Here is a 27,784-nt window from a genome sequence, read left to right as displayed (position 1 = left end):
ATGATGGGGGTGATGGAGCAGACAATGATGGGAGTGATGGGGTGATGGAGCAGGCAATGATGGGAGTGATGGGGAGAAGGCAGTGATGGGGTGAAGGAGAAGGCAATGATGGGAGTGATGGAGCAGGCAATGATGGGGGTGATGGAGCAGACAATGATGGGAGTGATGGGGGTGATGGAGCAGGCAATGATGGGAGTGATGGGGAGAAGGCGGTGATGGAGAAGGCAATGATGGGGAGAAGACAATGATGGGAGTGATGGGGAGAAGGCAGTGATGGGGTGAAGGAGAAGGCAATGGTGGGAGTGATGGAGCAGGCAATGATGGGGGTGATGGAGCAGACAATGATGGGAGTGATGGGGTGATGGAGCAGGCAATGATGGGAGTCATGGGGAGAAGGCAATGATGTTGTGATGGAGAAGGCAATGATGGGGAGAAGACAATGATGGGGTGATGGAGCAGGCAATGATGGGAGTGATGGGGAGAAGGCAGTGATGGGGTGAAGGAGAAGGCAATGATGGGAGTGATGGAGCAGGCAATGATGGGGGTGATGGAGCAGACAATGATGGGGTGATGGAGCAGGCAATGATGGGAGTGATGGGGTGATGGAGAAGGCAATGATGGGAGTGATGGGGAGAAGACAATGATGGGGTGATGGAGCAGGCAATGATGGGGAGAAGGCAGTGATAGGGTGAAGGAGAAGGCAATGATGGGGAGAAGGCAAGGGTGGGGGTGATGGAGAGGGCAATGATGGGGTGGTGGGGGAAAAATAAATGATGATGGGGTGGTGGAGGAGAATGCAATGACGGTGGTGGTGGAAAGGGCAATAAATGGGGGTGGTGGTGGAGGAGGAAATGATGGAGGTGGTGGAATAGGCAATGATGGGAGTGGTGGGGGAGAAAGCAAAGATAGTGGTGGGGAGAAGAAAATGATGGAGGTGGGGGAGAGGACAATAATGGGATGCGAGGGGAGGAGGACAATGAGGGGGGTGTGGGGGATTGGGATGGGAGGAAGGGGGACTTATAATGGCCTTAGGAACAGGGGGAGGTGGAGGAAGACATTATCGTTTATTATGTCTAACACAGTCCCTTAGTATATAGTGTACTCACTAATTCTGTATAACACCATCCTTAGTTACATAGTTTCCTCTTTTATTATGTATAACACCATCCCTTATTACGTACCATCCTCTCTAGTTATATATGATGTCGTCCTTTATTATATTGCTTCCTCTGCTGTTATGTATAGTGCTGTCTCTTACATAGTGTATTCTTGTTAATTTTGTGATTTACAGTGCCCTCTTTTATTACATAGTCCCCTCTCTTTTTAGATATAAAATGACTGCTGATCGAGGAGCCGGTGACCAAACTACCAGTCCATCAGCTCCTCCATTAGAAAGGAAGCTTTCCCATGCTCCATCAGCCATCATTGCATTATACAGCTAACAAGACAGGACGGTATGTAATAAAAAACAGGGCTCTATATAATCCAATATGTAAGGTCTGTCACATTATTAAAAATTATTATTAAAAAAGCCATTAGGTCTTCATCCAGCATCATCAACCTAATACATACATATATATAGAGAACTGCAAGAAGATGAAAGTCTAGAAATAATAACAGCAGAGTTAGTAGCAGACTAAAAATTAGATCTTTGAGTGTAGTGTGGGCTCTTCGGATGCTTCCGGATTATCAACGACCAAAGGGGCGGCAAATTTTTCGACCGCCCCGGCGCCACAAACAGTTGCTACGCCACTGCACACGGGTGGATTATATTTATCATCATTAGTCATTTAGGACAACATTGGATCATTCAGAGATCCACAATGAACTTCTGGTGTGAGTTTGCTGCACTGAAAGTAAAGGGGCCGATTAATATTGCACGCCCCACTTTTCAGTTTTTGAATTTAACCAAAAATTTAAAATAGGCAATAAATTTCAATCAGCTTCAAAATTGTGTCCCACTTGTTGATGATTCTTCACCAAATATTTACATTTGATATCTTTATGTTTGGAGCATGATATGTGGGAAAAGGTTGAAAAGTTCCAGGGGGCCAAATACTTTTGCAAGGCATTGTACTTTTTTGTTTATATAATTTTTTTTTTTTACAAAAAAATGTGTATTTATTAGTGGATTTTTTAAAATTATTTTTATTTTGTAATTTTTTTTTTTTACATATTTTTTAAAAAATGTTTTCTTTGTTACCTAGTCCCTTTATGGGACATACACTTTTTTCACTTTGATTGCAGGTATAATGCATTGCAATGCACTAGCATTGGAGTGCTTTATAGCTATGCTGAAAGCTTCTGACAGCATGGTCTCAGAGGCTTTCCGTAGCTTGATGGCCCAGGGTCACCATGGCAACGATCGGGCCCCGCGATGACGTCGCAGACACTGCTCTGAAGACAGAAGGAGCTCCCGCCTCTCTGCGATCGCAGCAATTAGGGGGTTAATAGCCAGGGGCAGCGTGGACACCGCTCCTGGCTGTTAGTGCAGAATCTCAGTCATTGGCAGCGATGAGCTCCTGCACTGTTTGGGCGGGAGGTGCTGATATTTCAGCATCTCCTGCGCAATCATGTTGTTAATGGTCAGTCACATTGACTGACCGATCACAGCGATCTGTGTGCGGGGACTGGTGGCATGGGTCTATGCACCCATTGCAGTGCCTCTCAGCTGTCACAGACAGCTGTCGGCACTGAACTACTACTGCCTGTTTACACGCAGCGATAGTTTAAATGCGTGAAAGACACAGTCCGTCGTCAGTCAATGGACGTTAAGGGGTTAATATTTGGTTGCACACCCTTTGGAATAAATAACTGCAATCAATTGCTTCCTATAACCATCAACAATCTTCTTACACCTCTCATCTGGAATTATGGACCACTCTTCTTTTGCAATCTGGCCCAGGTGTCTCATATTTGAAGGGCGCCTTCTCCCAGCAGCAATTTTAAGATCTCTCTACAGATGTTCAATGGAATTTAAATTCAGACTCAGAGGAAAAAAAGGCAAATTTCACACACATCCCCAAAAATGGACAGGAAAAATTGTTGGGATTTAGTTCCAGACTCATTGCTGGCCACTTCAGAACTCTTCTGCAATTTGTTTCCATTCATTTCTGGGTGCTTCTTGAAGTATGTTTGGTGTCATTGTTCTGCTAGAAGACCCATGGCATAGGACGCAAACCCAGCTTTCTGACACTGGGCACTACATTGCGACCCAAAATCCATTTGTAATCTTCAGATTTCATGATGCCTAACAGTGACAAAGGGGTTAAACACGCCATTCCACCAGCACCTCGCTAATACGAACGAATGCATGCCAACCAACTGATACTTGACTGTGTGCAAGGCATTATGAAATCTGAAGATTACCAATGGATTTGGGACGCAATGTAGTGCCCAGTGTTAGGGTTTGCGCCCTACGCCATGGGTCTTCCAGAAGAACCATTACCCCAAACATACTTCAAGAAGCACCCAGAAATGGATGGAAACAAAGTGCTGGAGAGTTCTGAAGTGACCAGCAATGAGTCTAGATCTAAATGCCAACAATTTTGTTAGTCCCATTATTGGGGTTTTGTGTGAATGATGTCCAGTTTGCTTTTCTTTCTCTGTTTTTTGTGTTGTTCCAATACATACAAAGGAAATAAGCATGTGTATAACAAAATAAGTATGTGTATAACAAAACATGTGTAATTGCAATAATTTTCTGGGAGAAATACTTCATTTTCTGGAACAATTTCAAAGGAGCCAACACTTTTGGTCATGTATATATCACTAAAGGTTAGATTTTATTCACATAACTAATCCTTCCCTCACCTTTCCTTATTGCTCATTACTTTTTTAGTGGCATACATTCATGTGCTATGAGATTTCACTATATCTGAAACTGAACCTGTCAAAGACTGAACATCTTCTGTTTCCTCCCTCTACTAATGTACCTATACCCGACATTGCCATTTCAGTGTGTGGTTCCACTATTACTCCCCAGCAACATGCCCGCTGTCTTGGGGTCATTTTTGACTCCGAGCTTTCCTTTGCCCCCCTCATCCGATCACTGGCTCGCTCTTGTTATCTGCATCTGCAAAACATTTCTAGAATTCGACCTTTTCTTACCTTTGACTCTGCAAAAACTCTTACTGTTTCTCTTATTCATTCTCATCTGGACTATTGTAACTGTCTTCTAATCGGTCTCCCTCTTACCAAACTCTCCCCCCTCCAATCTTTCTTGAATGCTGCAGCCAGGATCATATTCCTCGGCAATCGTTACACCGATGCCTCTACCTTGTGCAAGTCATTACACTGGCTACCCATCCACTCCAGAATCCTGTACAAACTTATTACCTTCACCCACAAAGCCCTCCATGGCTCAGCACCACCCTACATCTCCTCCCTTGTTTCAGTCTACCACCCTACCCGCTCCCTCCGTTCTGCTGATGACCTGAGGTTAGCATTCTCAATAATCAGAACTTCCCACTCCCGTCTCCAAGACTTTACACATGCTGCGCCAATTCTTTGCAATGCACTTCCCAGGTCAAAACGATTAGTCCCCAATCCCTACAATTTTAAGCGTGCCCTGAAAATGCATTTATTCAGATTGGCCTACCACCTCAACACATTAACCTAACTATCCCTGTGTGGCACAGTCAAAAGTTTTACCATAACCAGTTTCCCCGCATCATGTTCCCACATGCTTTATGCATCCATTAGCCCTCTGTGTCTGTACTGTTACACACTTAACATTATGGCTGATCCAAACAATCAGGGCAATTATTACCACCCACCTTTCGTGTCTACCTTTTTTCCTCATAGATTGTAAGCTTGCAAGCAGGGCCCTCATTCCTCTTGGTATCTGTTATGATCTATGTGATTATTGTTATGCTGTAATGTCTATCGTCTGTACAAGTCCCCTCTGAAATGTAAAGTGCTGCGGAATATGTTGGCGCTATAGAAATAAAATTTATTATTACTATTTAACTATTTTATATACAGTGGGGCAAAAAAGTATTTAGTCAGTCAGCAATAGTGCAAGTTCCACCACTTAAAAAGATGAGAGGCGTCTGTAATTTACATCATAGGTAGACCTCAACTATGGGAGACAAACTGAGAAAAAAAAAATCCAGAAAATCACATTGTTTTTTTTTCATTTTATTTGCATATTATGGTGGAAAATAAGTATTTGGTCAGAAACAAGCAATCAAGATTTCTGGCTCTCACAGACCTGTAACTTCTTCTTTAAGAGTCTCCTCTTTCCTCCACTCATTACCTGTAGTAATGGCACCTGTTTAAACTTGTTATCAGTATAAAAAGACACCTGTGCACACCCTCAAACAGTCTGACTCCAAACTCCACTATGGTGAAGACCAAAGAGCTGTCAAAGCACACCAGAAACAAAATTGTAGCCCTGCACCAGGCTGGGAAGACTGAATCTGCAATTGCCAACCAGCTTGGAGTGAAGAAATCAACTGTGGGAGCAATAATTAGAAAATGGAAGACATACAAGACCACTGATAATCTCCCTCGATCTGGTGCTCCACGCAAAATCCCACCCCGTGGGGTCAGAATGATCACAAGAACGGTGAGCAAAAATCCCAGAACCACGCGGGGGGACCTAGTGAATGAACTGCAGAGAGCTGGGACCAATGTAACAAGGCCTACCATAAGTAACACACTACGCCACCATGGACTCAGATCCTGCAGTGCCAGACGTGTCCCACTGCTTAAGCCTGTACATGTCCGGGCCCGTCTGAAGTTTGCTAGAGAGCATTTGGATGATCCAGAGGAGTTTTGGGAGAATGTCCTATGGTCTGATGAAACCAAACTGGAACTGTTTGGTAGAAACACAACTTGTCGTGTTTGGAGGAAAAAGAATACTGAGTTGCATCCATCAAACACCATACCTACTGTAAAGCATGGTGGTGGAAACATCATGCTTTGGGGCTGTTTCTCTGCAAAGGGGCCAGGACGACTGATCCGGGTACATGAAAGAATGAATGGGGCCATGTATCGTGAGATTTTGAGTGCAAACCTCCTTCCATCAGCAAGGGCATTGAATATGAAACGTGGCTGGGTCTTTCAACATGACAATGATCCAAAGCACACCACCAGGGCAACGAAGGAGTGGCTTCGTAAGAAGCATTTCAAGGTCCTGGAGTGGCCTAGCCAGTCTCCAGATCTCAACCCTATAGAAAACCTTTGGAGGGAGTTGAAAGTCCGTGTTGCCAAGCGAAAAGCCAAAAACATCACTGCTCTAGAGGAGATCTGCATGGAGGAATGGGCCAACATACCAACAACAGTGTGTGGCAACCTTGTGAAGACTTACAGAAAACGTTTGACCTCTGTCATTCCCAACAAAGGATATATCACAAAGTATTGAGATGAAATTTTGTTTCTGACCAAATACTTATTTTCCACCATAATATGCAAATAAAATGAAAAAAAAACAGACAATGTGATTTTCTGGATTTTTTTTCTCAGTTTGTCTCCCATAGTTGAGGTCTACCTATGATGTAAATTACAGACGCCTCTCATCTTTTTAAGTGGTGGAACTTGCACTATTGCTGACTGACTAAATACTTTTTTGCCCCACTGTACATCATCTGTCAAAACCCTTGTCTAACAATAAGGCACTTCTGTGGAGATGCGAACCCAAACGCTTTTACAACTTTTTTAACAGGAAAATTCTGTAAAATTGTGATAAGGATTAGTGATGAGCGAGGATACTCGTTGCTCGAGTCTCCCTGAGCATGCTTGGGTGGTCTCCGAGTATTTTGGCGTGCTCAGAGATTTAGTTTTCGTCGCCTCAGCTGCATGATTTGCGACTGCTAGACAAGCTTGACTACATATGTGGAATGCCTGTTTGTTAGGGAATTCCCACATGTTTTCAGCCTGTGTACAAGTCGCAAATCATGCAGCTGAGATGACGAAAACTAAATCCCCGAGCACGTCAAAATACTCGGAGATCACCTGAGCATGCTCGGGGAGACTCAAGCAACGATGCTACTCGCCCATCACTAATGAGGATGCCTTTTTGGATCACAAGATACAAATCTCCTAGGAGTTCCGAACTCAAATGAGAGATCTTTCCAAAGGGGAAAGGGTTTCGATAGGCAATAGGAAACTTCATAATTTGACCATAGGTGCCAGTCTTTCAGGGCCTCTTTAATGAACCAAACATTGAGGAGAAAACCTCTTTGATTTTTAAAGTTGAAAAACTCAGTCATTGGCATTGCATTTCAGAGTTTTTTTTATTGAAACTTTTAGATTATACATTTAAAAATTGGAAGAAAATGTGCCATAATAGCTAAATCACAGGGCTTTATTGCTTTTAAGTATGAAGGATTCCTGATCTATCGGGTGTCGCACGTGTATCATGTTGGACTAAATTGTATCATGCAAGAAGAAAAGATAAGTGACTTTTATTGATTTAATAATATATAAGACAAGAACATTGATTTTTCCAAAGTCAAGATTTATATTAATTTCAATAAGTGTTAAACAAATCTGTAATATTTTATAATTCACATGCCGTACAAAATGACACAGTTCTAAGAAGTCACATGAGAAAAATAAATCGTCTTTAGAAACAGTGCACATGAAGGTTATTAGCAACCAAACATATATCTTCTCATCAATCAGAGATTCCAACATTTTCTTTTTGGGAAGAGGCATCTAAATAGTGAACACTTCTCCAGTGTCTTAGAATATTGTAGTAGACGTGTTTAAAGCTGTGTCCTCATGTTTTAATTCTGTCACATTGTTTTGGGACTTACATTATAAGGCTTATTTACTATGATACCATTTGATTAGCTTCTGCAAGAAAATATTGGCACTTAAACATTTATGTCAGCAAACTAGACATTATGGAACTATTTATGTATCGCCCGTTTGTTTCAGTGACATGGCTAGTTGGCATGCCGTAGTTCCAGTACTGTGAAAAACTTTTAGGCAGGTGTGGAAAACATGCTGCAGAGTAAGAATGCTTTCAAACATAGAAATATAAATAGGTTTTTTTTTTTATTACTACATGCAAAGCGACTGAGCAAAAGAGAAATGTAAGTCAAAACCAGTATTTGGTGTGACGAACTTTGCCATTGCATAAAGTTTTTGACCGGTTTTGAAAGAACTCTGCTGTGAGGGTGTTCCAAAAATATTGGGGAACTATCCATAGCTCTTCTGTGGATGCAGGCTTGCACAAATCCATTTGTCTTTCAGGTAATCCCACACACAGACTCATTGATGTTTAGATGAGGGCTCTGTAGGGGCCATTTCAGAATTTCCAGGACTCCTTTTTCATTTATCTTTTATTTATTTTACTGTATAGCACCATAACTTTAGCAATGCTTTACAGAGATTAGCACCATTGTCCCCAATGGGGCTCACAATCTATATTCCTTATCAATAAGTGTTTGGAGTGTGGGAGGAAACCGGAGTACTCAGAGTTGTAGTCCTTGATGTGATTTGATTCCAGGACCCTAGGGCTGCAAGGCTACAGTACTAAGGGTACTGTCACACTTAGCGATGTACCAGCGATCCCGACCAGCGATATGACGCGGTCAGGATCGCTGGTACATCGCTAAGTGGTCGCTAGTGAGCTGCCACACAGGCAGATCTCACCAGCAACATCGCTGGGGACGGGGGTCGCTACTTACCTGTCACACCAGGCGATCCTGCATCCTCCCGCCCGGCTCCACACGTTGCTCGTCGTCACAGCAGGAAGCGCCGCAGGAAGCAGACGATGAGAAACGGTCCAGGACGTTCTCGCGCGATAAGCAGCGGGGGAGCGGGTCATAGGTAAGTATCAGACACAGCGATGTCGCTAGCAATATCGCTATAACGTCACAAGCGATATCTCTTAGTGTGACATGCCCTTAACCATTGAGCCATTGTGCTGCCCACGTGCTTGCTTTTCGTTATGCCGAAGATAGCTCTTAATGATATTCGCTGTATGTTTTGGATTGTTTTCATGCTCCAGAAGTCTGACCAGAAGTGGTCTTCGTGGAAGAATTTTGGCAAAAGCCATACCTTCGACATGGAAACAACGCCAAATAACTCAACTATGCATGAAAACATAGGAATTGGGGTGCAGAAAATGGCAGCAGGTTCTATGGGCTGATGAGTCAAAATAAAAAATATTTGGCTGTACCATTAGGCAGTTTGCCATCAAAGAGCTGTAGAATAGAGCAATTACAGTGAGACACGGTGGATGTTCCCTTGCAAATTTCGGGATGCATTTCAGCAAATGGAGTAGGAAATTTGGTCAAGATTCATGGTGCCCTCTATGCAGCATGTGTGGATAAATTTGTAGCATATTTTCACCACCTGCCTAAACGTTTGCACAATACTGGATATTCTTACAAAATTTATACTAATTAGTCAAAGAAAACTTCATGTGCCTCTATGTAATACTTGTGTTAGTCACAAGTATGCCGTAGTATCTAAGGTGTTGAGTTACGGATTCCCCATATGATTGTGTCTATGAAGCCGTAACATGTCTGTAGACAGAAGTTATGAAAGAAGCATATTTTCACATCATAGATATTAATATACATTAGCACTGGTTAGTTTCTTGAAGATTTCAAGATAGGACGTATTTAATTTAAATATTGTATTTGTTCATACATATTATGTTCCTTTCACAATAATGACATTTTTTTCTGTCTGCACTAGCCTGCGACAAAGTATTTAAATTGTACAATTTCAAGTTCCATGTACTTGCATAAGAATGACATTTATCAATTTATTGAATGCATTGTCTGGAAAATACATTTATGCTACTATTCAGAAATTGTACAACTATTGCTTGACTTGCCCGTTTGAGAGTTATTGTGCATACATTCCTAGTTTTCATTATCTCATGCCTTTGAAATGAAAAATGATTTCATTCATATATTTAACAGGAAATGATGAAGTTGATAGAAAACATGTACAATTATGTGTGTATGATAACATTCACATCATTTGGGCGCATTCCATTTGCAAGTAATATATTAGTAATAGCTACATTGTACAAACTAAAGGCTCACAAAGAATAAAAGAGATGGAGTCAGCTCAAAGAACTTATGTGGTTGCAATAAGTAAGTTATATTTTCTAATGACAAGATTTCAGCAAAATACTGCAAAAAAATAAATCCATTTTCCCCTCTTTTATTTTTTTGGAGGGGGGGGTGAGGGGTAACATCACAGAAATGCCAGGAATAAAGCATATGCTTTAGGAGTATAGCAGGATCTGTAAACAATTTGCTTGCTTTACTGTTAGAGTACAAGAATTTTAGGACTTTTAGGGTTTGTGCACAGTGCACACGTTGCAGATTTGGCCCTGTGCATCTGCAGCAGTTTTACATCAGGTGTACAGTACCATGTAACCCTATGGAAAACCAAATCCGCTGTGCACATGCTGCGGATAATTCTGTGCAGATTTGCTACGGTTTATTTTCCGCAGCATGTCAATTCTTTGTGCAGAATCCACAGTGTTTTTACACCTCTTCCATTATAGGAATCCGCAGGTGTAAAAACACAGGTGGAATCCGCACTAAATCTGCAGAAAATCCGCAGTAAGGCTACTTGCACACTTGCGTTATGAGGCTCAGTGCTCGGCCGCCGCTAAGCTCCGCCCCTGACTTCGCCTCCTTCGGTCAGCTCCTCTTATGGGCGCATGATGCTGCATGCGACCGGCATACCCTATATTTAGCATTGGGTATGCTGGCCGCGCACTGGTATGATTCTGCCAACGCATGCGCCCTTTTGGCGCTGCGCCGACGTGTGCCAAACGCAGCTCCAAAAGGGCGCATCCGCCGGCAAAATCATAACAGCGCATGGCCAGCATACCCAACGCTAAATATAGGGTGCGCCGGTCGCATGCAGCATCATGCTCCCATAGGAGGAGCTGACTGGAGGAGGCGCGACCGGGGCGGAGCTTAACGGCGGACGATCGCTGCGCCTCATAACGCAAGTGTGCAAGTAGCCTAAATCTGCATTAAATCTGCAGGTAAAACACAGGTCATTTTACCTGCGGATTCGGCCAAATCTGCTCTGAAAAATCCACATACAAATCTGCATCGTGTGCAAATACCCTTAAAGCTGACTCAGGCGGCCATGCATTGATTGAGTATTCAGAAAGCACCATATAGCTTTTTGCTTTTACAGGTGTTTGTCTCAAGTTCAGCTTGACTCTGCTTCAACAAAGTGGTTAAATATCTTCCCTGCCACTCATGTCTGTTTTCCTGCAACCATCTATTACTTCCTAGCTCAGTTCCTGAGATCCTGTTGCTATTGCTCTATGTTCTGCTGAGTCAATTTACAAGTCACAAACTTGTTTCTGTAATCAAGGTACCCATTTAGCAATTACTTTATGCTATCCTGGTGCTATTGCTCCCAATTCTGTTGTTCCTGTGGCTAACTGGATTCTTGATTAAAGGTAACAGGTTGCTTGGCGAGTCCACCTCAATAGGTGACCCCATAACACTGGACTTACTGAAGACCCGGGGTTACATCCACGGAGTAAATGTTGGCCAGAGGAGCATCCCTGAAGCAAGAATGATCAATCAAAGCTGAGTCAGTTTCAGAAGGGACATAGTCAAAAACACAATCAGATAGTAGAACTGCAGTCAAAGAAATAGCTGGGGTTGGATATAAGGCCTTAAAGGGAGCAATAAACTATGGATAGTTCTTTAGCATAAGGGGTTATGCAGAAGGCCTAAAGGGCCTTTTACACATAGCGATATCGCTAAAGCGTCGCCGATTTTGTGACGCAACAGCGATATCGCTAGCGATCTCGCTACATGTGATACTTACCTCCGACCGGCCCCCCCGCTGGATATCGCTGATCGCGTGATATCGTCCTGGTCCATTTTTCATCGTCTGCTTCCTGCTGGTGCCGACGAGCGACGTGTGGACGCAGGCGGAAGTCGTCGTCATCGCTGCGTGTGACAGGTAAGTAATGACCGTCGATCTCTGCTGCGTCGCTGGTGAGATCTGCCTGTTTGACAGCTCACTAGCGACCATTTAGCAATGCACCAGCGATACTGACTGGGTCGTATCCTTGTCGGGATCGCTGGTGCATCGCTAAATGTAACGGGACCTTAAGTCTTGGGCTCACCCTACTGCAGAGATATGTTGCACCCGCCTGACTCTCAGAACCAAATCATTGAAGGTGGAGTTTGAATTACAGGCAACAGCTTGTAGGTTATAAACAGCCTAAACGTGATAAAGTCTTTCTAGTCACCTTTTACTTGGTCAGAAAGGTTCACTTTAGATTTGATCACTTGACCTGGCACACTGGCTTGGGCATTAATAGCTTCATGACATTAGTGTTGTTTTGCAAGTTCCTGGACACATTGGTCCTGGCCTTGCATTTGATCAGCCACAACTTGGAGGGGATTCATTTATCATTCAGTTATTGTCTAAAATCTGTCAAAGGTCTGATTACAATATTTCCCCGTTTTTAGTGCCGTTCTGATCCTATTCTAGCCCATGTGACCTGAAAACAGATTAGCTGGATCACAGGCTGCATGTATGTGACGTTTGGTGAGTTGTACACAGCAGTGTATTTTTTGCTGTGAAAAGCTGCAGCATTTCACAGGACTTTTACAGGGTTTTCTTGAGGCGGTTCTGGTCCATCAACAATATTCATCCTACCTCATAGTCACACAGTGCACTGGACATCTAGGAGCCAAGGCTGAAGAGGTATGATGTTGTTGGTGTCGCATCCATGTACTTGTGTAAAGTGAACTTCATAGCATCATTAAATGTATCAGGACTTACATTCTCTAGTGGTGTTTGCGTTCATTTATAATACTCAACGTTTTAACATCTCTGTATAATTCTACCTTGTCTCATATGTGCTAATAGTATTTTTTATAGATATGTCTTCTTAATCTATGCATTGTAGTGGATGAATGTGTTCTAATACACTGCACTTGTGGATGAATAGTTGCACCATTACAGTTTACCGTGTAGTTTTTAAAAGTATGCTTTGTATATAGGAATGCCGAAAGAGGTAGCGTTTGTCCAACATCTATCTAAACTACTGTATGACTTACAGAGGAAATAATATTGATCCAAGTAATGTACGTTTTTTTTCACGGGCAGCACTTGCAATGAAAATACAGTTGTGTGAACGAGTCCAAAGACAGATTTACCAGTTGACTCTGAGAAGTGATTGTTGCAAATTCAGCTTATCCTGGAAAGCAACATCAAGGAATTAGAGACTGCTTGACCTAGCTGATTTGTCTTATCTGACCATTACTCCAAGGATCATAGCTAGTTGAAAAGTTCAGAGAGATCTACATAGCTTCACAGAAAAAAGCTTAAGCAGAGACAATGCTAGCTTGGATGACCATGAATGTATAACACCTCGCACTAAGGGCTCATGCACATGGCCATATTTTAGGTCCGAGTGCGATCTTACAAAACATTGGATCGCACTCGGACCAATGTCATCCAATGTGGTCTTGCACATGTCCAATTTTTTTCTTGGTCAGAGTCAGTCCAGGGGAAAAAAATCACAGCATGTCTGAGTTTGATCCAATATTCGGATCGCACTTGGTCATGCAATTCAGTGAGTCAATGGAAAACATCAGACTGCACTCAGATGCTCACACTCTGATTAAACTCTGATCAGAGTTTTATCAGAGTGTGATTTGCATAATTGACCCCATTCTTTAGGAGGATAGAAAATCTGGTTGTGTGACCCTAGCTGAATACTAAGATATCAGTTAATAAGGTGCCCACATACCAACATGATGCTACTTTCTTCTACTAATATGCACGGAAAATATAACAAAGGAGCTACAGGTAAACCAGAAACGTATCTATAGGCTCTTTATATAGCATAAAACCATCCCAAAAGTTTACATCTCTTTACCACCATGAAGCATGGTGCAGCCCTTAAAGATGTACAGCACTGATTGTACATAAGTTAATAAATGTCCCGCTGTAACTAGCAAAAGTAACTATTATTACCCCCTTGGTGTCATGGATATTTTACAATCATGTTTTCTTTTCTACCTCTCCCTTTTCCAAGAGACATAACTTTTCTATTGTTCTATTGACATATCCATTTATTTTATCATGTGATGTACTGGAAAATAGAAAAAAGTGAGGTGAAATTGCAAAAAAAAAGTGCAATTCAACAACTGATTTTTTATTTTTTTAGATACAGTGTTCATATATTCAAATATGGGAAAAATTACCTGGCAGTTTTATTCTCCAGGTCAGTACGATAGCAGGGGTACCAAACATGCTTTTTGTTTGTTTGTTTGTTTTTTTAAACAATGAAAAGAAATACGTTAAAAAAAAAATCTCTTGTCTCACCAGATTCTGAGATGTGTAACATTTTCAGTTTTTGGGCGATGGAGCCGTGTCATTGATGGCTTATGTTTTGTGGACTGAGCTGATGTTTTTATTGACTACACTTTCTGTGTAGTGATGACCAAAAAACACAATTCTGGGGTTTGATTGTGTTGTCATTACAGCGTTAATAGGGTTACAGCGTATATCGCTTTTTGGGGTAAGGTTTCTACTTGTGGAGAGTGACATGCCAGCTCTGGCTTGTCAATGTAAGGAGGCTTATTTGCCGTGCACTGCTCCTCTTTGAAAATAATATGCAAATTGCCTATAGTCCTCTTTTTCTCTGAAGAGGCAATTTGCATATGATTTTCCCAGAGGAGCATTGCATGGCGAATAAAGCCCCCCGTTACACATAATGTCCCAGCGATCCCACCAACGATCCGACATGATGGGATCGCTGGAACATCGTTAGGCTGATTGCTGGTGAGCTGTCACATAGACAGCCCCAGCGATCAGGACCAGCGACGCTGGACGCTGGTTTCTAATGTAAATGTCGGGTATCCAGGAACCGCGGCTCCTGGATACCCGATGTTTACATTAGAAACCAGCGTCTCTGATCGCTGGTCTCTCGCTGTCACACGCAACGATGCGTGCTGGCCAGCGGAAGACCAGTGATACATGATCAGCAATAACCGGTAGGGGGGCCGGTCGCTGATCCCCGTCACACACAGCGATCTCGCTGGTGAGATCGCTGATGTGTCACAAAATCACGGGGCCTTAAGCCTCCTTACCCCTTGACAAGCCATAGCTGGCATGTCACTCTCCACAAGGAGACCTTACCCCTTAGACCTCAGTCCAGAGCCGCTCAACTAGCCAAATCAATTCTCATACTTTGCACTGATGAGAGCCAATAGCTCGAAACACCGTGTCTTCAAATTGAGATTCTGATTTGGCTTTAATCCTAAAGGTACTGTCACACTTAGCGATGTACCAGCGATCCCGACCAGCGATATGTCGCGGTCAGGATCTCTGGTGCATCGCTAAGTGGTCACTAGTGAGCTGCCACACAGGCAGATCTCACCAGCGACATCGCTGGGGACGGGGGTCGCTACTTACCTGTCACACTAGGCGATCCTGCGTCCTCCCGCCCGGCTCCACGCTCGTCTCTCCACAGGAAGCGCCGCAGGAAGCTGACGATGAGAAACAGTCCAGGACGTTCTCGCGCGATCAGCGATAACCAGCGGGGGGAGCGGGTCGGAGGTAAGTATCACACACAGCGATATCACTAGCAATATCGCTATAACGACAAGTTATAGCGATATTGCTAGCGATATCGCTTAGTGTGACAGTACCTTAAGTCATATTACAAGACTCGTTAAAGGGTTGATTGTGACTTGCAGGATCCCTACTACCAACAGGTGGCGCTATAGAGTTCAAGTCCTCTTTTTCTCTGAAGAGGCAATTTGCATATCACTTTTTGATCTCTTTTTATCTAATCTTTTTGTGATGGTTGTAAGGTAGCGCTCACTGAGTGTGTTGGGGGACACTCACTTGGCTGCGATATTGATGCACACAGGAACACTTTCCACTTAAACAGTCCATGTGGTTTAATATGCCATCATAAACCGCACCGTAAGCCCTGTTACACTTCACAGGCTTACACATAGTCCATCACATTTCTTAGTACAAGGCTTTAACACGCTGTCACTAAACACGCTGGACCTCTTTGTCCAGTTACCGTGGTTGACCGCACGCAGAACAGTTCATTAATGTCCATAGAGAACAACAGGCACCAACAGTCATATCCCCATGTTTGGATTTACCTCTCAGGAGCTCCAGATGCAGACTCTTTGTCAGTCCTCTCTTTCCAAGGGGAGCTGCCGAACTGGGATCACCGTCCCGGATAACGTCTTGATAACCAGGCCACCTGACAGTCCAGATCCACAGACGGACAGTAGCTCCACCAATGCAGTGCCGTCACTGACTCTGCAAACACACAAGCCTCACCGGGTGCTATTCAGGGATCCGACCCTACTCTCCAGGTCTCCCAACACACCGGCCACCAGGTCCAGGGCCTCAGCGGGTGCTATTCAGGACGTCCGTCTCCTCCTGAGACCGTCCAACACTCAGGCCTCACCATTTCCAAGGTCGCAGCACGTGCTCCAGGGCTCCAATCCTTATAGCAGAATCTCCCAACACCCTCCAGGACCTTGCACCCTGAACCACTCAGGTACACACTCTCTCTCCATGTGACCAGACCTCAGGCACATTATATGGTGCCTAATCACACCCACAGGTGAGGTATGGATCAAATGGTCATGACCTCACTACAGGTCCTATTCTCCACACAGCAACACACATACAGGCACATACACACATTGGGCATTCAGACACATGCCCCTGGGTGGATTTGTAGGCGACTGGTCCCACCCACTCACCAAGTCACCTAGAAGTTTTCCCAATACACAGCAACAAACCCTCAGCAGTATTATCTGCTGATCAACACACGTTCAAGCTTCCACCACAAGGCACCCACCCTTGTGATACATATCGGCCATTTACAATCCTGCCGCTCACCATTTCCCCATCACAATAAAGGAAACGCCTGCATGCATGTCCTGGGAAGCCCATACAGCTCCCCCTAGCTGTCACAGGGGTCACTGCATCACAGGGTGGATAATCAAAAGCCAGCATTTCTGGTATTTTTTCTCATGCTTTTTTCTACTACTTTTTTTGTACTTTAGCATGTGAAAATAAATTTTTAACATTTTTTTTTCACTTTTGCAATATGTTCTGATAATCATACCTCTTTCATTTTTCATTTACAAAGCTCTTAAAGGGCTGATATCTTACTTAATGAGCCATAGCTTTTATTGGTATCATTTTTGGATACACTCAACTTTTTAATCACTTTATATTTAATTTTTCTTAGTGCGGTAGGATGAGCAAAAACATCACTTCTGGTTTTGTTTTTTCTTTCTTTTTGAGGGGGTGGGTGGCATTTACTGTGTGGGATAAATAATGATATAGTGTTATAATACATTTTTTATGGAGTACCAAATATGTGCTGTTTTCAAAGGATGTTTATTTAGGTAGCTTAACAGATGATGCTTTTGGAAGGATCTGAGAGACAGAGGTACACTGTGTGCACAATTATTAGGCAAGTGAGTATTTTGACCACATCATAATTTTTATGTAGTTTCCAAACCAAGCTGTATAAACTTATTGATTGAAGCAAATCAGGTGCTATGTATTTGTGTTATGAGGGGGGATGTGGCCTAAGGATATCAACACTCAAGTGCATAACGACTGTGGTCGTGCCAGCAATCGGGTCCGTGAGGGTGAGGGGCCCGTCGACGCCTGCACAAACTTTAACTGGATGTGCTTCATCAGACGGCCATTTAGCTAAAGTGTGTTTGGCGGGTCCATGCGTGGCAATACATGCTGCCGGCCAATCAGAGGCCAGCAGCTGATGTCAGCGAGCACATGACTGGGAGCGCATGGCAGTGACTTCATTCACTCCCATTGCTTGACACTGTAGTCAGCTGCTGGCTTCAGAAGAAGACGCCGCGTGGTGGGGAGCGGATGGGAGATGAGTATAATTGTTTATTTTTTCTATGCATTAAAGAACAGTGGCATAATGCGGGATATATACTGGGATGGAGGATATATATCATGGATATATATATCTAGATGGGGAACATACATACCAGGATGGGGGTTATATACCAGGATGGGGCCCAGGATAAGGGACATATATAGCAGGATGGGGGATATATATACCAGGATGGGGCCCAGAATAAGGGACATATATACCAGGAGGAGGATATATATACCAGGATGGGGCCCAGGATAAGGGACATATATACCAGGATGGAGCCCAGGATAAGGGAAATATACAGTATACCAAAATGGGGGATGTATATATATATACAGCGCTGGCAAAAATTAAGAGACCTCTGCAAAATTTTCAGTTTGTCTGATTTTTCTCTTTATAGGTATATTTTTGAGTAAAATGTAAATTGCTCTTTTATTCTGTAAACTACTGACATGTCTTCGAATTTCCAAACACTAAATTTTGTATTTATTTTCAGAAAATGAGAAATGGTCAAAATAACAAAAAAATGCAGTGCTTGCAGACCTCAAATAATGCTAAGAAAACAAGTTTTTAATCATTTAGAAACAACAATACTAAAGTTTTAACTCGGGAAGAGTTCAGAAATCAATATTTTGTGGAATAACCATGATTTCTAATCACAGCTTTCATACGTCTTGGCATGCTTTCCATCAGTCTTTCACACTGATTTTGGGTGACCTTATGCCACTCCTGGTACAAAAATTTAAGCAGTTCTTCTTTGTTTGATAGCTTGTGACTATTCATCTTCCTCTTGATTACATTCCAGAGGTTTTCAATGGTGTTCAGGTCTGGAGATTGGGCTGGCCATGACAGGGATTTGATGTGGTGGTCCTTCATCCACACATTGACTGACCTAGCTGTGTGGCATAGCGCATTGTCCTGCTGGAAAAAACAGTCCTCAGAGTTGGGGGACATTGGCTGAGCAGAATGAATCAACTGTTTTTCCAGGATAACCTTGTATGCGGCTTGATTCATACGTCCTTCACAAAGACTAACCTGCCTAATTCCAGCCTTGTTGAAGCATCAGCAGATCATCACCGATCCTCCACCAAATTTCACAGTGGGTGCAAGTGTCAGGGTCCTGACAGCGCCGGCGTACAGCCTCCGCTAAGGAGGGACTCACCTGCACCGTACAGACTCCTGGGGACAACAACAGCTGGAAAATAAAGATGCACGGGACCTGAATGTAGAAGTTTAGAAAGCAGGCACAGGACCTACGGTCATGTGACTGCAAGGGGGCGGGGCTTAGCGTCCTGCTTTCAAAGAAGGTAGAAAACTCAAAGTCAGGCAAAGCTGGGGTCATGCACAATACAGGCAAGCGAGGTACAGGAGGGATAAACAGACGGGAGGTCAGACAAAGCCAAAGGTCATACACAAGATCTCAGTAAAGTACCAGGAATGAGACAGAATGGATAGTCAGAGCCAAGCAGAGATCAAAACCAAACAGACGTAGAAGGTACCAGGCAGAATCCAAAGCAGAATCCAGAGAACAGACCGAGTCATACACAGAGAATCATGCAACCAGAACACAGCACTAACACACTCAGGGGTCACCACACAATGCCAAGGGCGAAAGTATAACTGACGGGGGATGGGAGCTTCCTGAGACTATAAGAAGCCTCCCCAGAACCAATGAGAGGCCACCATAATAGGTCCCAGGTGTGCAGGTGAGAGTCTGCACTGAGGTCAGAACATTAACCCCAACAGTGCCAGTCACCCAGCACTGGTATCATGACAGCAAGACGCTGTGGCTTGTACGCCTCTCCAGGTCTCTGTCTAATCATTAGATGACCAGGTGTTGGGCAAAGCTGAAAATTAGACTCATCAGAGAAGATTACCTTACTCCAGTCATCTATGGTCCTATCCTTATGGTCTTTGGCAAACTTCAGCATGGTTCTCCTTTGCTTCTCAGTAATGAAAGGCTTTTTTCTAGCTTTACATGACTTGAACCCTGCCTCTAGGAGCCTGTTACGAGCTGTTCTTGCAGTGCACTTCACCACAGCTGCCATTCCTTTTGTAGGTCACTTGATGTCATCCTGCGCTTGCTGAGTGCCATGTGAATAAGATGACGGTCATCCCGGTCAGTGGAGAGTCGTTTCCGCCCTCTGCCGGTCTGTAATTTTGTTGTCCTCAATGTCTGCTGCTTGACCTGATTGTAATGGACTGCCGTCTTAGAAATTTTAAGGAAGGAGGCAACATGATGCTCACTGTATCCCTCTGCTAGGACAGCCAGAATTGAGCCCTTCTTTTCCTCACTCAAGACTTTTCTTTTCAACTCCTTCGGCATGGTTAAAAGTTATTTTTTCATTCCTATTACTTTTGGGATATTACTAGCACTTGTTTTGCCATCCAGCTTGTCCTATTGCAAGAGGATTGTGAACACCATAGCAGAGTTTTTTTTATACTTTCCTTCATTAAATAAGATTTTGTTCAGGTGATCACCTAATCAGAAGCACATGAAGTAGACTGAGATGTACTCTGGTTGGGATTCAACTGACACTGGAATGGAATGGCTGTCAGACATGTAGAGAAGCTGATTTTTATAAAACTGTGCAGTGATTTCTTAATTTTTGCCAGAGCTGTATATACCAGGAGGATTCTAGGATGAGGGACATATATACCAGATTGGAGTGTATAATATATTATATACTGTACATACACACACACACACCAGGATGGGGAAGCCAAGGTCCAAATCTTGCATCGGTGCCCATCAGACTCTTTTTGCACCATTGTCAACACCCTTCATCAAGGTGTGCATAATTATTAGGCAGCTCATTTTCCTCTGGCAAAGTGGTCCAGAATAGAGATTTAGCTGACTCTGAAATGCAAAAACTTGTTAAGTCTTATAGAAGGATGCAGCACTATTAAAATTGTTAAGATATTGGAATGTGATCACAGAACCATCAAAAGTTTTTTTTGCAAATAGTCAATAGAGTCACAAAAAACACGCTGAGAAAAAAAGGCATACATTAACTGCCAAAGATGTGAGAAGGATCAACCATGAAGTGACCAGGAACCTGTTATCCTCCAGTGCTGTCGTATTCCAGAACTGCAACCACCCTTGAGAGTCCAGAAGGGCAAGGTGTTCAGTGCTTAGAGACATGACCAAGGTAAGGAAGGCTGAAACTCGACTACCAATCAACAACACATTTAAGTTAAATTATTTAAAATCTCAAGAATGGGCGAAGATATATCTGAAGACTCATCCTTCAAAGGTTTTATAGGCTGATGAGATGAGAGTAACTCTCGACGAACGCGCTGGATGAGCTTGTGGCTGGATCAGTAACATGCACAGACTGCCAGTTCGATTCAGACACCAACAAGGTGGAGATGGGGTACTGCTATAGGTTGGTATTATTAAAGATAACCTTTTCGGATTGAAGATGGACTCAAAATCAACTCCCAAACCTACTGCCAGTTTTTAGAAGACATTTTCTTCAAGCAGTGGTACAGAAAAAAGTCTGCATCTTTTAAGAAAACCATGATTTTTATGCAGGACAATACTCCATCTCATGCATCGAAGTCTCTAATGATTGGCTAGCCAGAAAAGGACTTGAAGATGAAAGAATGATAACATGGACACAGAGAGAACTCCAAATAGTATGATATAAAATATAACGTTTATTTTAATAATCTTAAAAAGTTTTTAAACACAAAATGTGAAATACACAAAATATCATCACCAACTTGAAATGGAGACACGCGATGGAAGAGCTGGGGGAGGCTGCCCCTGCTCTATTGCTGTATAGCCCTACCTGCCAGCGGAGGTTGGCACTCTGTTCCTGTGCATTGGCGCCCCAGCTCAGCGATGGCTCTCCCTTCTAACCCTGCTGATCCCTACTTGGGAACAGGATAGAAAACACTTACTGATATATAACAGTTATAAGACTGACATAGGATTTTGATCCAGCTCCAAGGATCCTTTAGTATAAGAGAGCTGGTCAGTCTGCTGGGGAGAAGGGAAAATATATGTTGATATATTAAAGGGAGGCATGAGTGAAATAAGTATAAACTCTTCCTATAGTGCCCTTACCTACCAGCGGAGGTTGGCACTCTATTATAAAGCGAAATTGGCACCCCCGCTCAACAACTATCCCTTGTAGCCCTAATGTGGGATTAATGTCAGGAACTGTATTATTTATAAAGTGATAGAGTGCTTCACTATGTATCAACACCAAAGATTGAGATATCAGGCATACAGTATGCTACCACAACAGTTTCAAAAAGAGAGAGTAACGTGATAATAGCAGGTATTCTTCTCCTGAGGGCTAATACATTTGATGTAAGAGATAAATATACACAGTCTTATTATTCATGTGGTAAACCTTATTTAATTGTCACAGTAATAATAATGTTATAGATCTTCTAGAAAGGGGGCTTTAGAAGTGGTTCAAAGATAACTACACTATGAGATAGTTATAATCTCTATACAGTTCATGTGTTTCTCAAAAGCCATATGTCCAAGGTATCACAAGAAGGCATAGTTTCAACCACGTTCAATAGATGCATAGACAGTGAAAGGAGTATACCAAAAATTCAAATCGAAACGAAAAAAACACTATATATGTAATCTGTCAACTCGACTCGTTTCCCCTTCACAAAGATTCATCACTAGTAATATTAGTGTATAAATAAATGTTAGAGGGACCACTTAGTTGTCAATCATAATGTTTTGCGGTAGCGTCCTCAGCACATAGGAGAAATCTCCTCTTGATGGGCTGCCTGAGCCGCGTGGCAACAAATGCATGTTATATAGTCTCCTAAAATGAAAATACCCTGTGTTGATAGAGGTGAGTGTCAAAAAATGCGTCTCAAAACCACAGGGAAGAGGTTCCCATATGCAATGTTAATGTGGGACCAAGGTCCGCTTGCGTTCCAGGGTGGTGCGCAAAAGCGGAAGTGACGTTATGCATTCCACCTGCGCTCCAAATGGTGCACAGAAGCAGAAGAGATGTCATGCGATCCACCTGCATTCCAGAATGGTTCATAGTGACGGAGATAAGGATTTCCCGTCGTCTACGCCAAAAAGGCGGAGCTGAATACAAGATATATTATCGCCGCCCAGCCGGTGGTAAGTTAGATAAATGCACTGTGGTTGGTGCTGCCCCAAAAGTTGAGCATTAATAGATTAAGAAACTGACAGACTTCACAGATAGAGGGCTTATGGCTGTTATAGAACAGTAGAGTGGTCACTGATATTTTTTTTGGAAATAACAGAAATTTATTTTTGTGCATTTTGAGATGTCTGATTAATATTCAGCCTGTAACAGATGAAAATAAGCAACTGAGATGGGAGAATTTACACTAGGCATTTAGATAATAATTCTGCACAGTAATAGTTGTCTAATAATTTTGCAAACTGAGATATTCTCCTAAGGAAAACAAAACCTCACTTTTACTTAAATATCAGGATTTAGGTTTATTAACTTTTTGGATTGGCCAACAGTAGTTGTTCAACAATAAGATTAATTATCAAAAATATAAATTGCCTAATAGTTGGGCGCACAGGTCATTGTTAGGCCTCCGGCTGCAATAGTTCCTATTGACATCTCTGGATCGCTCTGTGGAGGTGCTAACTAGCTGACTGATGGAGGACCTCTCCTCTCTCAAATTCCTTTTTTGCCACTGCCACTATTGTCACTGGAATAGTAGGGGATAAGATCAGTTAAAATACTGATCCTACCAAAGTGCTAAGGGGTTAAATTCTCCTACCATTCCAACATCACCATCACAATGGTCTTGGTTTGCTCTGCTGTAGTGATGACATGTTATGTATTTATGTGACCCCTGCAGTCAATCACTGGCCTCATTGGTAATGCCTGCATGTAGAGCATGAGGTCATGAAGCCAGTGATTGTCTGCAGAGGTCACATGGATGCATGTGATTTCCTTGCTGCAGAACATTGAGCCAGTGGTGGATTAAACAGATTAGATTTGGTTATTTTTTTATTTAATCACATTGACATACTTTTTGGATAATATTTGTTTTTTAATCACTCTCAACCCATTTTGGAAAAGGAGCAGTTTAAAGTGAGGCCATGTATAACTGCTTAGTTGTTTATTTTAAAAATCCTATTACACTTGCGCTGGATCTTTGGTACTAGATGAGAGTATAAAAATTAATATTTTATTGTGGCACCAGATTTGGCTGTGTTCTCTAGAGTCCTATTTCTGGAGATCAGTGAAAGTCCTAGATTTCTATACTTGGCACAGTATTCTCTCTCTCACTTTTCAGATATTCCTGTTGCCAATATTTAGGTAAGGCTTAGAGGAGTTTCTCATTTTATATCAGTCTTTGTGGAGTTATGACTAGAGTTGAGCGATACCGTCCGATACTTCAAAGTATCGGATCGGAATGGATCGGCCGATCTTTAAAAAAAGTATCGGTATCGCCGATTCCGATACCGGAAGTCCCATTCAAGTCTATGGGACTTCCGGTATCGGAATAAGAAAAACCCTGTTTTTGCCTTGTACAGCCTCTCTGGGGTCTGTACGGGCCTTTCGGGGGGCTGTGCCGGCCTGCCAGGGGGTCTGTGCAGGCTCCGGTGGTCTGTGCCGGCCTGCCGGGGGGCTGTGCTGGCCTGCCGGGGGGCTGTGCAGGCTCCGGGGGGCTGTGCCGGCCTGCCGAGGGGCTGTGCCGGCCTGCCGGGGGTCTGTGCAGGCATCGTCCGATGGGACTACAAGTCCCATCGGGCGATGCCTGCTACCATGACAGTGATTGACACATTAGCCAATGATGGGACAGTAGTAGTCCCATCATCCGGCTAATGTGTTGAATGTAAAAAAATAAAATAAAAATTACATGCTACATACATGCTACATACATACAACATGCATACTACATACATGCTACATTCATACTACATACTACATACATGCTACATTCACACTACATAAATACTACATGCAACATACATACTACATATATACTACATACATACTACATGCATGCTACATACATACTGCATGCTACATACATACTACATGCTACATACATACCACATATATACTACATACATACTACATGCATGCTACATACATACCACATACATACTACATACATACTACATGCATGCTACATGCTACATACATAACAGATATACTACATGCATGCTACATACATACTACATGCTACATACATGCCACATACATACTACATGCATGCTACATACATACTACATGCATGCTACATACATACTACATGCTACATACTACATATACTACATGCATGCTACATACATACTACATGCTACATACATACTACATATATACTACATGCATGCTACATACATACTACATGCTACATACATACTACATATATACTACATGCATGCTACATACATACTACATGCTACATACATACTACATATATACTACATGCATGCTACATACATACTACATGCTACATACATACTACATATATACTACATGCATGCTACATACATACTACATGCTACATACATACTACATATATACTACATGCATGCTACATACATACTACATATATACTACATGCATGCTACATACTACATGCTACATACATACTACATATATACTACATGCATGCTACATGCATGCTACATACATACTACATGCATGCTACATACATACTACATGCTACATACATACCACATACATACTACATATATACTACATGCATGCTACATACATACTGCATGCTACATGCATGCTACATACATACTACATACATACTACATGCTACATACATACCACATATATACTACATACATACAATACATTCATACAATACATACATAGACATACAGTACATATAACATAGAGTAACATACTTACCAATACTTGTCACATTGTTCCCCGAAGCCATTGTCTTTTCCGGAATAAATATTAACATAACAAACCACAAAAATACTCACCCACGATCCGAAGCAGTCCACGAGTGTGTCCCACGACGATCTTGGGTAGAGAACTGCAGCATCAGCTGATGCTGCCGTTCTCTACGGGCTGTAGGAATCCAATGACGGAAGGTAGGTATCCTTCCGCACTGTATTCCTCCGCCACTTAAAAAAAAAAAAAAAAGTCCCTAGTCTCACTTTATGCCATTGCTGTGTGGGAATTTCCCACGAAGCAATGGCATAAAGTGAGACTAGGGACTTTTTTTTTTTTAAGTGGCGGAGGAATACAGTGCGGAAGGATACCTACCTTCCGTCATTGGATTCCTGCAGCCCGTAGAGAACGGCAGCATCATCTGATGCTGCAGTTCTCTACCCAAGATCGTCGTGGGACACACTCGTGGACTGCTTCGGATCGTGGGTGAGTATTTTTGTGGTTTGTTATGTTAATATTTATTCCGTAAAAGACAATGGCTTCGGGGAACAATGTGACAAGTATTGGTAAGTATGTTACTCTATGTTATATGTACTGTATGTCTATGTATGTATTGTATGAATGTATTGTATGTATGTAGTATATATGTGGTATGTATGTAGCATGTAGTATGTATGTAGCATGCATGTAGCATGCAGTATGTATGTAGCATGCATGTAGTATATATGTAGTATGTATGTAGCATGCATGTAGTATATATGTAGTATGTATGTAGCATGCATGTAGTATATATGTAGTATGTATGTAGCATGCATGTAGTATATATGTAGTATGTATGTAGCATGTAGCATGTATGTAGTATGTATGTAGCATGTAGCATGTATGTAGTATATATGTGGTATGTATGTAGCATGTAGTATTTATGTAGTATGCATGTAGCATGCAGTATGTATGTAGCATGCATGTAGTATATATGTAGTATGTAGCATGCATGTAGTATATATGTAGTATGTATGTAGCATGCATGTAGTATATATGTAGTATGTATGTAGCATGTAGCATGTATGTAGTATATATGTAGTATGTATGTAGCATGTAGCATGTATGTAGTATATATGTAGTATGTATGTAGCATGTAGTATGTATGTAGCATGTAGTATGTATGTAGCATGTATGTAGTATGTATGTAGCATGCATGTAGTATGTATGTAGTATGTATGTAGCATGCAGTATGTAGCATGTATGTAGCATGTATGTAGTATGTATGTAGCATGTAGTATGTATGTAGCATGTAGTATGTATGTAGCATGTAGTATGTATGTAGCATGCATGTAGTATATATGTAGTATGTATGTAGCATGTAGTATGTATGTAGCATGCATGTAGTATGTATGTAGTATGTATGTAGCATGTAGTATGTATGTAGCATGCATGTAGTATGTATGTAGTATGTATGTAGTATTTTTTTTTTTTTTTTTAACATTTAACACATTAGCCGGATGATGGGACTACTACTGTCCCATCATTGGCTAATGTGTCAATCACTGTCATGGTAGCAGGCATCGCCAGATGGGACTTGTAGTCCCATCGGACGATGCTTGCACAGACCCCCGGACATCAGCACAGCCCCCCGGCAGGCTGGCACAGCCCCCCGGCAGGCCGGTACAGACCCCCACAGGGTGCACAGACCCCCGGCAGGCTGGTACAGACCCCGGGCAGTCCACACAGCCCCCGGCAGGCCGGCAGAGACCCCCGGAAGGCCCGAAATGACGGCGCATCATGATGCGCACACACCGCGCATCATGATGACGTCAGGCTGTCAATCAACTTTGAACTTCCGATTCCGATGCCGAATTCCGATATTGAAAAAATATCGGAAGTCGGTATCGGAATTCCGATACAGCAAGTATCGGCCGATACCCGATACTTGCGGTATCGGAATGCTCAACACTAGTTATGACGTTTTCTTTCACTTTGTGACCCTGCCTTATTTTATGTCTTTTAAACACATGAAGTTGTCATGAGGCATTACTTTACTTTTCCTCTTACTTGGGCA

This window comes from Dendrobates tinctorius, unplaced genomic scaffold (genome assembly GCF_039654945.1).
Source record: "Dendrobates tinctorius isolate UK_male_01 unplaced genomic scaffold, ASM3965494v1 ptg000097l, whole genome shotgun sequence".
In the NCBI taxonomy this organism is placed as follows: Eukaryota; Metazoa; Chordata; class Amphibia; order Anura; family Dendrobatidae; genus Dendrobates; species Dendrobates tinctorius.
The sequence above is the reverse complement of the archived record's forward strand: the minus strand, read 5'-3'. Positions refer to the sequence as shown.